This window comes from Mustelus asterias, unplaced genomic scaffold (assembly GCF_964213995.1).
Source record: "Mustelus asterias unplaced genomic scaffold, sMusAst1.hap1.1 HAP1_SCAFFOLD_586, whole genome shotgun sequence".
Lineage (NCBI taxonomy): Eukaryota > Metazoa > Chordata > Chondrichthyes > Carcharhiniformes > Triakidae > Mustelus > Mustelus asterias.
This window is the reverse complement of record NW_027590536.1, coordinates 172,754-187,585: the sequence shown is the minus strand read 5'-3', so window position 1 is coordinate 187,585 and position 14,832 is coordinate 172,754. Positions and strand designations below refer to the sequence as shown.

General features: G+C 45.7%; 1 pseudogene; it reads right to left on the bottom strand.

Annotated features, from left to right (window-relative positions):
* Window positions 1–986: 986 nt before the first annotated feature.
* Window positions 987–14,575, bottom strand: LOC144487081 (uncharacterized; annotated as a pseudogene).
* Between the last annotated feature and the right edge of the window lie 257 nt (window positions 14,576–14,832).

Genomic DNA, 14,832 nt, shown 5'->3' with positions numbered 1-14,832 from the left:
CACATGTCCCTCACAGTTCTTATCACAAATTTGGGATAAAATAATTTAAACAATGCCTGAGAACGCTTTTTAACTTCTTAACCAACTACCTACCACTGTTTGTTGATTGGTCAGACCCCCTTTTTACAGATTCGGGAATCTCAGCCGCTGAACACCAGCCGGTCCTGGAATAAGTTTAATTCTAACCCATTCTGAGTAAATATTCTCACCAGGTCCTCTGTCGGGGCCCTGCTAAGCAGCTTTAATGGTCCGTGATTGCAGAAACTGAGCAGTCACAGGAATGTGGTCAAGATAGTCCAGTCCCACAATGCCTCACATTCAATCTGCAGTCCTTCAATTATAACAGAATATGTGGCTGTATGTAGCTGCCTCGGCCATGGTCAACCCCAACACTGCCTTCCTGAACTGCTACAATGCCTGAGGTATAAGTACACCCACAGTGCTGTTAGGGAGGGATTTCCAGCTACACATTCCATACTTCCTCTAGACTGTAGGTGGATACCAGATTGATATATTCCATTCACCCACACCCAAGGTGAGTTATTCCAATTTCTTTATTGTCCAGGACAATATATTCACAATATCTTTCAAACAGAAATTAAAGAATATTTTGATGCAGTGCATGGTACTGACCTGGAACTTGCTGCCTACGAGGGTGGAGGAAGTGGAGACAGTAAACAATTACAAAGGAAATTGGATGGGCTTCTGGGGGAGTTTCAAACAGAAATGCTGACTAAATATCTCTGAACTTCCTCACACCCGGTCACTCTGTGATCCTTGTGAAATTTGAAACCAGGTATTCGCAACAAGACTCAAAGAGCATCAGCCCACTGGAGGCAAAGTTGTGAGACCGGCCAGTCCAGCAGAAAGAAACCCTCCGACCCTCCCCATTGACCAACTGTGAGAATGAACAGAATGCAGTCCTGGTGTAATTGAGAGCAGAAACAATAACAGCAGAATCCAACCCCTGTGAACTTGTTGGTGCCTCAGCAGCTGTGATGAAATTCTGAACCCTTTTTATACACTGAGCAGGTGGACGGTTTCTCCCCAGTGTAACCTCACTGATGTCTCAGCAGGTGGGACAACTGAGTGAATTCCTTCCCACACTGAGAGCAGGTGAATGGCCTCTCCCCATGTGAACTCGCTGATGTCTCTGCAGGTTTGATGAACGAGCGAAACCCTTCCCACACTGAGAGCAGGTAAACGGCCTCTCCCCAGTGTGAATGCGCTGATGTGTCTGCAGGACGGATGACTGAGCGAAACCCTTCCCACACTGAGAGCAGGTAAACGGCCTCTCCCCAGCGTGAATGCGCTGATGTGTCTGCAGGTGGGATAACTGAGTGAATCCCTTTCCACACTGAGAGCAGGTGAACGGCCTCTCCCCAGTGTGAATTCGCTGGTGTCTCTGCAAAGTGGATGACATGGTGAATCCCTTTCCACACTGAGAGCAGGTGTACGGCCTCTCCCCAGTATGAACGCGCTGATGTGTCTGCAGGTCGGATAACCGAGTGAATCCCTTTCCACACTGAGAGCAGGTGAATGGCCTCTCCCCAGTGTGAATTCGCTGGTGTGTCCACAGGTTGGATAACTGGTTGAACCCCTTCCCACATTGAGAGCAGGTGAATGGCCTCTCCCCAGTGTGAATTCGCTGGTGTCTCTGCAAAGTGGATGACACAGTGAATCCCTTTCCACACTGAGAGCAGGTGAACGGTCTCTCTCCAGTGTGAACTCGCTTGTGTGTCTGCAGGTGGGGGAACCGAATGAATCCCTCCCCACACTCAAAGCAGATGAATGGCCTCTCCCCAGTGTGGTTGCGCCGATGAGCATCCAGCAGAGAGGGGTATCTGTATCTCTTTCCACAGTCTGCACATTTCCATGGTTTCTCCATGGTGCAGGTGTCCTTGCCTCTCCCTTGGGTGGCCAATCAGTTGAAGCCTTGTCCACACACAGAACACGGGTACAGTCTCTCCCCGCTGTGAATGGTGTGATATTTATTCAGGCTGTGTAACTGGTTAAAGCTCTTCAGTCAGTGCACTGGAACACTCTCACTTGAATTGGAAGTGTGTTGATGCTTTTCCAGTCACACTGATGTTTGAAATCTTTTCAAATCTTCCAGATTCAATGGCCGATGATATTCAGGTCCCAAGGAATATGACTCTGCCAGATCTAGATGTGACGTTTGAGATTTTAGCCTGTGATTCCTCTTTCAATATCCTGCAAAACAAGTTGACACAAGTCATCAGTGTCAGTACAGGATTGAAATTCAGAACAGACAATTCCAGTTTCTATGGAACATTCTTTCTCTCTCAATCCCCAAAAGCTGTGAATCTCCATCCCACACATAGAAATCATAGAAACCCTACAGTGCAGAAGGAGGCCATTCGGCCCATCGAGTCTGCACCGACCACAATCCCACCCAGGCCCTACCCCCACATATTTACCCGCTAATCCCTCTAACTACACATCTCAGGGACAATTTTTAACCTGGCCAATCAACCTAACCCGCACATCTTTGGACTGTGGGAGGAAACCGGGGCACCCGGAGGAAACCCACGCAGACACGAGGAGAATGTGCAAACTCCACACAGACAGTGACCCGAGCCGGGAATCGAACCCGGGACCCTGGAGCTGTGAAGCAGCAGTGCTAACCACTGTGCTACCGTGCCGCCCTCTCCCTCCATTCTCACTCTGCTGTATCTAATATTTACCCTTCCAATTCTCCTGAAGGTGCTGATTGAGGCTGATTGACAGATCCATGCTCACTCCTTCCTGTCCTTAACACAGAGAGCTGAAAATCTCCATGCAGGCTGCCAAACAGGTACATGTCTATCTGACTGGCCGAACAATGTGTGGAATATACCGACTGGATTCACTTCCTTACCATTCAGTTGCTGCAAGTCCCCAATTTCCTCCAGAATGAGAAAAGAAATGGAAAGGGCGAAACATTGATTTCCTCCCAGATGTTGTCCAGAGGCGGAGGTTTCAATCATTGGCCAACTTCCGCATTGTGGCGGCACAATATAACCGAGCCTGAATTAGCCAATAGGAATAAGTCTGTTCCCATGTGACGTCCTGTGGTTCCAGTGCGCAGGCCCGGGCGCGCGTCCACGGGAGCCCCGCCCCCACCCATTGTTCCCCTCCCCCTGCACCTCCTCGAGCCAAGGTTTCCAGGCAACCGGCTGGCGGCTCCGGCCAGAGCGAGAAGCCGCGCGGTGATCTCCCCCTCCCCCCTCTCTCTACGGCGGCTGCTGCTCCAAAAAGAAATCGAGAGCGACCGCTGGCGGCAGCCGCACTGCGCCTGCTCCGGACAGCTCGGCTCAGCAGCACTCTCTGCGCCTGCTCCGGACAGCTCGGCTCAGCAGCGCTCTCTGCGGCTGCTCCGGACAGCTCTGCTCAGCAGCGCTCTCTGCGCCTGCTCCGGACAACTCAGCTCAGCAGCGCTCTCTGCGCCTGCGCGCTGGGCTGCCAGCTGAGGGAGTGGGGGAGGGGACTTTGCAAAATCTTCCCATCATTTTCTTCCAAGTCCCGCAGTTTGATTTGAAACAGAACAGCTTCTGTTTGTAGCTTCACCACAGACTCAAACTTCACACACAGACTCAAACTTCACCACAGACTCAAACTTCACCACAGACTCAAACTTCACCACAGACTCAAACTTCACACACAGACTCAAACTTCACCACAGACTCAAACTTCACACACAGACTCAAACTTCATCCTCTGGACAACATCTGTGAGGAAAACACTTTCTTTCTCCCCCTGGGAAATACAGAGACAGAGAAATTCTCTGGAACTGGAATTAGAGCCAAATATACTGAGGGGGAAATGTTTGTGATTTTGTGAAACCTGTTTTTATTGTCTGAGCTTTTTAAAGTGTAATTTATCCTGTCTATTCAAATACTGTTTCTTAATGCATGATTCAGTGATGTTAATTTTAGATTAATTTTTAAAGTAACATTTTTTTTAAATGAAACATTGTCTTTCAGTTTATTCCATTGGGATTTGTGGGAATTTGTTTATTATAAGGTGACCATGAGAATCGTAACAACATTGATATGTCTGGTGTTGTTATATGGTGCATATGATGTAGAGATGCCGGTGTTGGACTGGGGTGGGCACAGTAAGAAGTCTCACAACACCTGGTTAAAATCCAATGGGTTTATTTGGAATCACGAGCTTTCAGAGGCTGCTCCTTCTCACCTGATGAAGGGGCAGTGCTCTGAAAGCTTGTGATTCCTAATAAACCTGTTGGACTTTAACCTGGTGTTGTGAGACTTCTTACTGTATGGTGCATATTAGGTATATTATTTATGGATTTGTGTTACAGTTGATTTTGTTTAATTCCAGAATAGTATTGTAACTACTCTGTATATTTTCCAGTTAAAGAGTCAGCAGAGCACAAGATAAATCAATTCAGCAGCTTGAGTCCGTGCCAAGTCTCTGTCGGGGAATCCACTCAGTGCCATTTTTCCTCCATATCCCTGTTCCCCAGTACGTTTAATTCCTTCAAGTGCCCAACCAATTTTATTTTGAAATCACTGGTCGTCTCCACTTCCACCACTGTCATCGTCAGTGAGTTCCAGAACATGATTGCTTGCTCCCCAAGTCAAGTTCTTCCGCACCCATCTGTATCTCTGATCATGTAATAGAGTGCTGAATATTGCATACATTTTTAGTTCACTAAATATGCAAATTTTTTATCTGCTTAGACACAAGCCTGTGTGAAGATTTCAGGAATATTTCAGTACATGAAACAGTCAGCACGGATCTGTCGATTAGGATGAATCAGCACCCTCAGGACAATGTCTATTTCAGGTCGAGCAAAGTGAGAATGGAGGGAGAGTGTTTGGGATGGAGATTTACAAATTTTCAAGAATGAGATGAAAGAATGTTCCACAGAAACTAGAATTGTCTGTTCTGAGTTTTTATCCTGTACTGACAGCAATGATTTTTGTGAATTTCTTTCACAGGCTATTAGAAGGGGAGAATTTGCAGACACAAATCTCAACAAACATGACGTTAGGATCTGACAGAGTCACCCAATTATTCAGGATCTGAATACCATCGGCATTTGAAACTAGAATGGGAAATGTTTGTCTGTCCCTTCAAACTGTTTAAACATCAGTGTGACTGGAAAATCACTGAGACACATCCACTCGAGTGAGAGTATTCCAGTGAACTGACTGTGGAAAGAGCTTTAACCAGTTACACAGCCTGGAAAAGATTGAAGGATTCACAGTGAGGAGAGACCATGTATGTGTTATCTGTGGGGTCAAACCTTCATCTGAACCTGGAGATGTACAAAGACACTCAGACCATGGAAATGTAGGGACTGTGGGAAGGGATTCAATTGTCCCTCGAAGCTGGAATCCCTTCGATGCAGCCACACTTTGGAGACACCATTCACCTGCTCTGAGTTTGGAAGGGGATTTCGTGATTCATCCACCCTGAGGAATCACCAGCGACTTCACATCAGGGAGAGGCCATTCACCTGCTCTGAGTGTGGGAAGAAATTCAGCGATTCGTCTACCCTGCTGACACACCAGCGGGTTCACAATGGGGAGAGACCATTCACCTGTTGTGTGTGTGGAAAGGGATTCACTCAGTCATCTACCCTGCAGAACCACCAGCGATTTCACACGGGTGAGGGACTGTTCCCCTGCTCAGAGCGTGGGAAGGGATTCACTCACCCATCCCTCCCGCTGACACACCAACCCATTCACACTGGGCCGAGGCCATTCATCTGCTCTGAGTGTGGGAAGGGATTCACTCAATTATCTAGTCTGCTGAGACACAAACGATTACACACTGGGGAAAGGCCATTCATCTGATGTGTGTGTGTGGGAAGTGACTCAGTCAATCATCCAGTCTGCTGGAATACTGAGGCTCCTCCCCCAATAAGAAACCTGTTCAATGCTCTGACTGTGGGAGCTGCTTTAAAACCTGAGCCTACCTGAGGGTCGACCAGCGCATTCACACTGAGGAGCCCCCGTTCAGGCGCTCTCACTGTGCAAAGAGGTTTAGAACATCATCTGACCTACTGAAACATCAGGGAATTCACACTGGGGAGAGACCCTGATAATTCCCACTCACTTTCAGCAATTTCTCATAAAACCTACCAGATTGGAAGCTTCTGCCTGAAATTTTATTTTCCCTCAGTTTCCAAACTGAGACCATTCACCTGCTCAGTGTGTGGGAAAGGATTCACTTGTTCACCCAAGCTGCTGAGACACCATGGCAGTCACACCCATTAGTGACCTTTTGGATGCTCTGACTGTGGCTGTTAATTATACCAATAGAGGTGAAGTTTATTCAGATGGAGGGCACTGATTAGATAGTTATAATGAGCAGGTAAAAAGTGGGACTCACTAATATAACTTGGAGTCAGAGTTGAACCTGTAATGTTTGATTCTGTGAACAAATCTGTACCAAATAAAGATTGACTCCACCCCAAGGCTGTCAGGATTATAACATGGTAACAGAAAATGCTTGTCTAATGGTGAAGGTTGGAAACTAAAAGAAAGTATATTTCAGACAGAAGCTTCCAATCCCAGCAGCTTTTGTGAGAAATGACTGAAAGGCAGTGGGAATTGTCAGGGTCTGATTACCTGCCGATGTTCTCGGAGTCTGAACCTTACAACCAGTGGAAGAATGAAGATGTGGACACGGGTTACATCCCGTTCAAGGAGGAAACAAGATCTGGTCTTGGCATTGTCACTTCCTAACACAAGGAAAATCAGCAACAAAGCATTTTCTGATCAGCCAAACTGCAAGTTGATAACTGCACTGGCACAGATGATTCATGTAAAGAATTCACTTCAGGTGGTTGGAGGGTAGAATCCCTGTCAATTGGTCTATGGGAGAAATCCCTAATTCCCCTCTGTGCCGGGCGATCGCCCTCCTGCTTTAAAGGGATACAATTAGTTCCATTTTCAGTCATCAATTATCTGATTGTTCCATGAAAAGAATTGCTCGAAGCAACAAATTATTGGAGATACCAGAAGAGGGTTTCTTCATGTGTAACATTTGTACTGAAGAAGAAAAACCATCTTTCTCTTCGATTTGTTTTGAAACACTGTTTGTGTGAATCTTTGCGATCCCGGTCTGGACTGTTAACGTTTGCAGAGAAATTCGAACACCCAGTGATTAACTGAAAGAATTACATCACAAGATTCCACATTTTTAAACAAAAACAAACTTTACTGTATGTTTAAATAAAATTTAAAAAGACAACACTACAAATTGAATACTACACTCAATAAAGATTTATGATATAAACCTAGTTCTATGTTTTTACCTCACCCCAAGAGTTTCTTTATACTTAACAATATCTTGAAGGTTCATTCACTTCTGTTCCTAGGACCATCCCAAAGGTATGTCAAAGCTCTCCACAATTCACTTTAATTCTCCCCAGTATTCCAGATATTCTCCAAGCTCCAAGAGTTTATGGGAGTCCATCCATTATCTTTTCACTAAACAAGCCTCCAATTTTCCTTTAAGCTCTCAAACTGTGGACTCCTCAGTCCAAACATGGGCTTCACTGCATTCTTGCTGAGGGATTTAAATGTTGGAAACACTCCTGGTTTCTAATGGTCCTCTAGGCTTCTAGTCCCACAGCTGGTTCACAGCTCCTGGTCCCACAACTGGTGGCTTCCAAGCTAACTGCAGACTGTCCGCTGGAACCAGGTCATTGATTGGAAAGGACTCAAAAGGTTCCGGGGAAAAGGCAGGAGAATGGGATTGAGATTTATCAGCCATGATCGAATGGCACAGCAGATTCGATGGGCCGAATAGCCTAATTCTGCTCCTATATCTTATGGTCTAATTCTAACCAAGGCTCCACCCTCAATCACATATCCCCATGGTAACAGAGACCAGGTGGAATGTCCGACAGATATTTCGCTTCAAAACTAAACCCTTTTTCCCTGAGGTCTGCATGAAGAATTCACCTAACAAAAACAGTGCAATAATTGTCAGACCCAATATCTCCAGCTAAAAGATCCAGCTGACCTTTTACAGTTCTTACTTCTCGAGTTTTGACTTCTTAAACCAACATGGGCCATGCTTTGTGACTGCGAATTCCCTGAGGGTATTTTTGTCAGATTCTCAATCCAGGTTTTCCATTTTTTAAAAGCAATTCTTGCAACTAATTCATATTTCTAAAACATAGGAATTATAAAATTAGATTTTTGTAACAAAAACAGGAAGAAATGGAAATGTATCACCTTCATAATATCCCATTTAGAATATTACAATATACAACATGCTGTATATCTTAACAACAGCCATGATCTTATTGAATGGTGGAGCAGGCTCGAAGGGCCAAATGGCCTCCTCCTGTTCCTAAATCCACTGTTTTCCTGTGTTGATCTATCTTATAACCTGCAATAGACACAATAATCCCTCCATTGTCCACTTCACATTCACAAGTCCAGCTTGGTAACAGCACACTGCTGGGTTCCATGTCCAGGAATCTCAGTCCACTGAAGATGGAAATTACTGCTTGCAGTCTTTTCTGAAACTTTTCTTTTTACAATAATTATAATCCAAAGTTCCTCCTGCAAAAGGAGAGTCTTCATTGCTGTTCATTTGTGAATTTTCAAGTTCTATTTTGAAAACAGTCTGTTCAGAGTTCACATTTTGAAATTTATTTTCTTCCATGTTTGCAGTTTCTCCACTGTTTAAATCCAGAGAGAATATTCCACTCAATTCCACATTGAAATCGACTTCTTCTTGCTCAGTTATAGCTGATTCCTTTATTGTCCAGGACAATATATTCACAATATCTTTAAAACAGAAATTAAACATTCCCATTTGATTCCAGACAGTAACATATTCTGTTGGTTTGTTCTTTATTGTCAATGTCAGGCTGGGGTTGTTCTCCTTGGAGCAAAGGAGGTTAAAGGGAGATTTGATAGAGGTGGACAAGATTCTGACAGGTTTAGATAATCATAGAAATCATAGAAACCCTACAGTGCAGAAGGAGGCCATTCGGCCCATCGAGTCTGCACCGACCACAATCCCACCCAGGCCCTATCCCCACATATTTTACCCGCTAATCCCTCTAACCTATACATCCCAGGACTCTAAGGGGCAATTTTTAACCCTGCCAATCAACCTAACCCGCACATCTTTGGACTGTGGGAGGAAACCGGAGCACCCGGAGGAAACCCACGCAGACACGAGGAGAATGTGCAAACTCCACACAGACAGTGACCCGAGCCGGGAATTGAACCCGGGACCCTGGAGCTGTGAAGCAGCAGTGCTAACCACTGTGCTACCGTACTACCGTACCGTACCGTGGACAAAGAAAAGCTGTTCCCATTAGCTGAAGGGACAAGGACGAGGGGGGACACAGATTTCTTGTTTTGGGTCAGAGATGCAAGGGGGGTGGGGGGGGAGATGTGAGGAAGAATATTCTGATGCAGCGAATGGTAATGACCTGAAACTCGCTGCCTACGAGGGTGGAGGAAGTGGAGACAATAAACAATTACAAAGGAAATTGGATGAGCATTTGGGATGTTCCAGACAGAACGAAGAACAAAGAAAATTTTGTTTTCTCAAAGAAAACAAAAAAAAACAAAAAAAAGAACAAAGAAAATCCATCAAGACATCATTTGACTGAGTGTGGCAGAAAGGGACCTACACAGGGTTGGAGTCGGTGGGATTTGGCGGGGGGAACTCTCCACCGGTTGGGGATATACCAGGTACAGACGATGATGGCTGTGGTTGTTGGAGGTCAGTCATCACTGCAAGGGTCACTGCAGGGTTCATCTAAAACTCTGCTGGCCATGTTTAAACTCACATTAAGTGTTATTCCACTATCACCCTTGTGCACGATGATCCACCCAGTAAAGCAACAACTTAATATTAAAATTCTCATCCTTGGTTTCAAATCACTCCATGACCTTGCCTGTCCCAATATCTATAATCTCCGATAAGCCCCACAACCCTCAATATATTACACTGCTCTAATTCTGGTCTTTAGTTTGTCCCTGACCTTGCTTCACCATTGCAAGCTCTACCTTCAGTTGCTTAGGCTCCAACCTCTGGAGTATCATCCCTACACGTCCCCAACTCTCCAACTCGCTTTACTCCTTTAACACACCCCTTAAAATCTACACTTCGACCAAACTTTTGGTCATCTAACCTAATATCTTCTTTGTGGCTCAATATCATACTTTATTTTACAATGCTCCCTGGATGTTTTATTATTTCAAGGCGCTATATAAATATATTTTGTTGTTCCTCATGTCTCCTGGGCCTAATCATTTTCAGCGGCTTCATTAATTACCGTCTCCCCACCGTAGGGTCGGAAACAGGGATGTTCACTGATGATTGCAGTGTATATTACCATTCACAACTCTGAATACTGAAGCTGCCCGCATGCAGCGCAGGACCAGGACAACATTCAGGTTGGAGCTGATTGTCAATTCATACTGACACCACATAATTATCAGGAAATATCTATTTCCAGCAAGAAAATCTAACCATCCTCCCTTGATATTCAATGGCATTACCATCAGTGAATGTCCCACCAGCAATAACTTTGGGGTTACCATTGACCAGTCATTTAAATACTGTGGTTACAAGAGCAGATCAGAGGTTGGGAGTTTTGTGGCAGGTTACTCACTTAATGACTCCCCAAAGGCTTGCCATGATTCACAAGGTATAAATCAGGAGTAAGGTGGAATATTCCCTACCTGGATGAGTGTATCTGCAACAATTTTGTAGATCCTATCCAGGACAAAGTAGCCCGCCTGATCAGCATCTCAAATACCACCTTAAACATTCACTCTCCACCATTAGCCCACAATGGTGGCAGTGTATCCCACATATTAGATGCACTGCAAGAAATCACCAAGGCTGTTTTCACAGCATGTTTGAAGTCGGAAAATATACCTCTATAGGCTGGTATGAGTCAAAATACAGTCATGCTTTATTCTCATAAGCTTATGGGAGAACTTGACCCCTTGAAAGCGGAAGCCAAAGTTCTCTCTGAACACAAGAAGCATGGATATTTATACATCAGGGTTCCCAATACAAGTCATGAAGCAAAGTCCAGTTAACAGTCCTTGATCATAAATTATAGTTCCTTTAACAGCTTCTGATAGTCTCTGGATCATGGTTAGAGACCATCTGGTATCCTTGGGTCATAAAGCACAATTCTCCTGGTAGTCGAAGCCAAGGTGTCACCTCTGGTCCCCTGCTCTTCCCGCAGCGTTTCCTTTGAAGTGACTGAGTGCAACTGTCCCAGTGGGAGTCCTCCTTCAAACGGCCATTCTCACACTCTACCATTTGCTTCCTTTGTTTAAATCATACACAAGCCTACGAGAAAGAAAGACTTATCCCCTAACATCATGAGGATAGGTTGAGGGAGCTTGGTCTCTTCTCCCTGGAGAGACGAAGGATGAGAGGTGACCTGATAGAGGTTTACAAGATGTTGAGGGGTCTGGATAGGGTGGACTCTCAGAGGCTATTTCCAAGGGCTGAAATGGTTGCTACGAGAGGACACAGGTTTAAGGTGCTGGGGGGTAGGTACAGGGGGGATGTCAGGGGTAAGTTTTTCACTCAGAGGGTGGTGGGTGAGTGGAATCGGCTGACGTCGGTGGTGGTGGAGGCAAACTCGTTGGGGTCTTTTAAGAGACTTCTGGATGAGTACATGGGATTTAATGGGATTGAGGGCTATAGATAGGCCTAGAGGTGGGGATGTGATCGGCGCAACTTGTGGGCCGAAGGGCCTGTTTGTGCTGTGACTTTCTATGTTCTATGTTCTATGTTCTATCTATATTTAACTGTCTGTTTTATCAGAATGATATAAACAAGCGAGGGAACCGTGAACAAATGGCTTATACGAAAAGTAAAAGATGAAAGACATGAACAAATGGCTTGTATTACTACCAGGAGCAATATAAACAAAAAGGAGGCACGCCACAAGGAAGGGCTATGTTTGGGATACATTCCAGGTACAAAGTTCAACCTTTTAGGCACAAAATACATTGAGTACAAAAAACATTAACCCTTTCCCTTCTTCAATGTTCCAAACCCTAACTTCTACCACTTGAAAAACAAGTGCAGCCAGCGTATGGGAATGCCACCATCTGTAAATTGTACTCCACATCACATACCATTCTGACTTGAAAATCAATCACCATTCCTTCTCTGTCACTGCATCAAATTCCTGGAACTCCCTAACAGCGTTGTGGGTATACCTACACCAGATGGATTGCAGCGATTCAAGAAAGTGGCTCATTTTCTTTACAAGAGCAATCAGTGATGCGCAATGAATGTTGGCCTTGCCAGTCACATTCACATCCCCTGAAAGAATAAAACAAAATCCTCATCCCTGGTATCATTCTCAGCCATGAGTACTGCAGTTATCAATGAACAGCTCCGCTTTCGACTTTATGATGGGGGGAGGGTCATTGGTGGAGCAATGTCAAGACACATCTTAAAGTCACTATCGTATCTGCTTCCACTACCTTCCCCGGCAACGAGTTCCAGGCACCCACCACCTTCTGTGTAAAAAACCTGCCTCGTACATCTCCTTTAAACCTTGCCCCTCACACCTTAAACCTATGCCCCTGGTAACTGACTCTTCCACCGTGGGAAAAAGCTTCTGATTATCCACTCTGTCCATGCCCCTCATAATCTTGTAGACTTCTATCAGGTTGCCCTCCTCAACCTCCGTCGTTCCAGTGAGGACAAACCAAGTTTCTCCAACTTCTCCTCATAGCTAATGCCCTCCACACCAGGCAACATCCTGGTAAATATTTTCCGTACCCTCTCCAAAGCTCCACATCCTTCTGGTAGTGTGGTGACCAGAATTGAACACTAGATTCCAAGTGCGGTTTAACTTAGGTTCTATAAAGCTGCAACATGACTTGCCAATTTTTAAACTCAATGCCCCGGCCGATGAAGGCAAGCATGCCGTATGCCTTCTTGACTATCTTCCCCACCTGCATTGCCACTTTCAATGACCTGTGTACCTGTACACCCAGATCCCTCTGCCTATCAATACTCTGAAGGGTTCTGCCATTTACTGTATATTTCCCATCTGTATTAGACCTTCCAAAATGCATTACCTCACATTTATCCAGATTAAACTTCATCTGCCATCTCTTCGCCCAAGTCTCCAACTGATCTATATCCTGCTGTATCCTCTGCCGGTCCCCATCGCTATCCGCAATTCCACCAACCTTTGTGCCGTCCACAAACTTACCAATCAAACCAGTTACATTTTCCTCCAAATCATTTATATATATTACAAACATCAAAAGTCCCAGCACTGATCCCTGAGGAACGTCACTTGTCACAGCCCTCCATTCAGAAATGTACCTTTGCACTGCCAACCTCTGTTTTCTTCTGACTAAATATCTCGAAACTTCCTCACACCTTGTCACTCTGTGATCCTTGTGACATTTGAAACCAGGTATTCACAAAAAGACTCAAAGAGCATCAGCCCACTGGAGGCTGAGACCAGCCAGTCCAGCACAAAGAAACCCTCTGACCCTTCCCATTGACCAACTGTGAGAATGAACAAAATGCAGTCCTGGATGCAACTGAGAGCAGAAACAATAACAGCAGAATCCTACCCCGGGAATCACTCGTGAACTTGTTGATGTCTCAGCAGCTGGGATGAAACTCTGAATCCCTTCCCACACTGAGAGCAGGTGAACGGCCTCTCCCCAGTGTGAACTCGCTGGTGTGTCTGTAGGTCAGATGAGTTTGTGAATCCCTTCCCACACTGAGAGCAGATGAATGGTCTCTCCCCAGTGTGGACTCGCTGGTGTATCCTCAGGTGGGATGACCGAATGAATCCCTTCCCACACTGAGAGCAGGTGAACGGTCTCTCCCCAGTGTGAACTCGCTGGTGTCTCTGCAGGTGGGATGATCGAGTGAATCCCTCCCCACATTGAGAGCAGGTAAATGGTCTCTCCCCAGTGTGAACTCGCTGGTGTGACTGCAGGTTGGATGACCAAGTGAATCCCTCCCCACACTGAGAGCAGGTGAATGGCCTCTCCCCAGTGTGAACTCGCTGGTGTGTCTGCAGGCTGGATAACTGAGTGAATCCCTTCCCACACTGAGAGCAGATGAACGGCCTCTCTCCAGTGTGAACTCGCTGGTGTTTCTGCAGGCTGGATAACTCAATGAATCCCTTCCCACACTGAGAGCAGGTGAACGGCCTCTCCCCAGTGTGAACTCGCTGGTGTGTCTGCAGACTGGATAACTGAGTGAATCCCTTCCCACACTGAGAGCAGGTGAATGGCCTCTCCCCAGTGTGAACTCGCTGGTGTGTCCGCAGGTGGGATAACCGAGTAAATCCCTTCCCACACTGACAGCAGGTGAATGGCCTCTCCCCAGTGTGAACTCGCTGGTGTGTCCGTAAGCTGGATAACTGATTAAATCCCTTCTCACACTGAGAGCAGGTGAATGGCCTCTCCCCAGTGTGGCTGCGCCGATGAACTTCCAGCTCTGATGGGGCTCTGTATCCCTTCCCACAGTCCACACATTTCCATGGTTTCTCCATGGTGCAGGTGTCCTTGCCTCTCTCTTGGGTGGACAATTAGTTGAAACTTCGTCCACACACAGAACAAGATTACAGTCTCGACCCGCTGTGAATGGTGTGATATTTATTCAGACTGTGTAACTGGTTAAAGCTCTTTAGTCAGTGCAGTGGAACACTCTCACTCAAGTGTGGCAGAGTGTTGATGCTTTTTCACTCACACTGACATTTCAAATCTTTTCAAATCGACAGACTGGACAATCATTTCTCCTCCTGGATTCAAAGTTCGATGATATTGAGATCCCAAGGGATATGACTCTGTCACG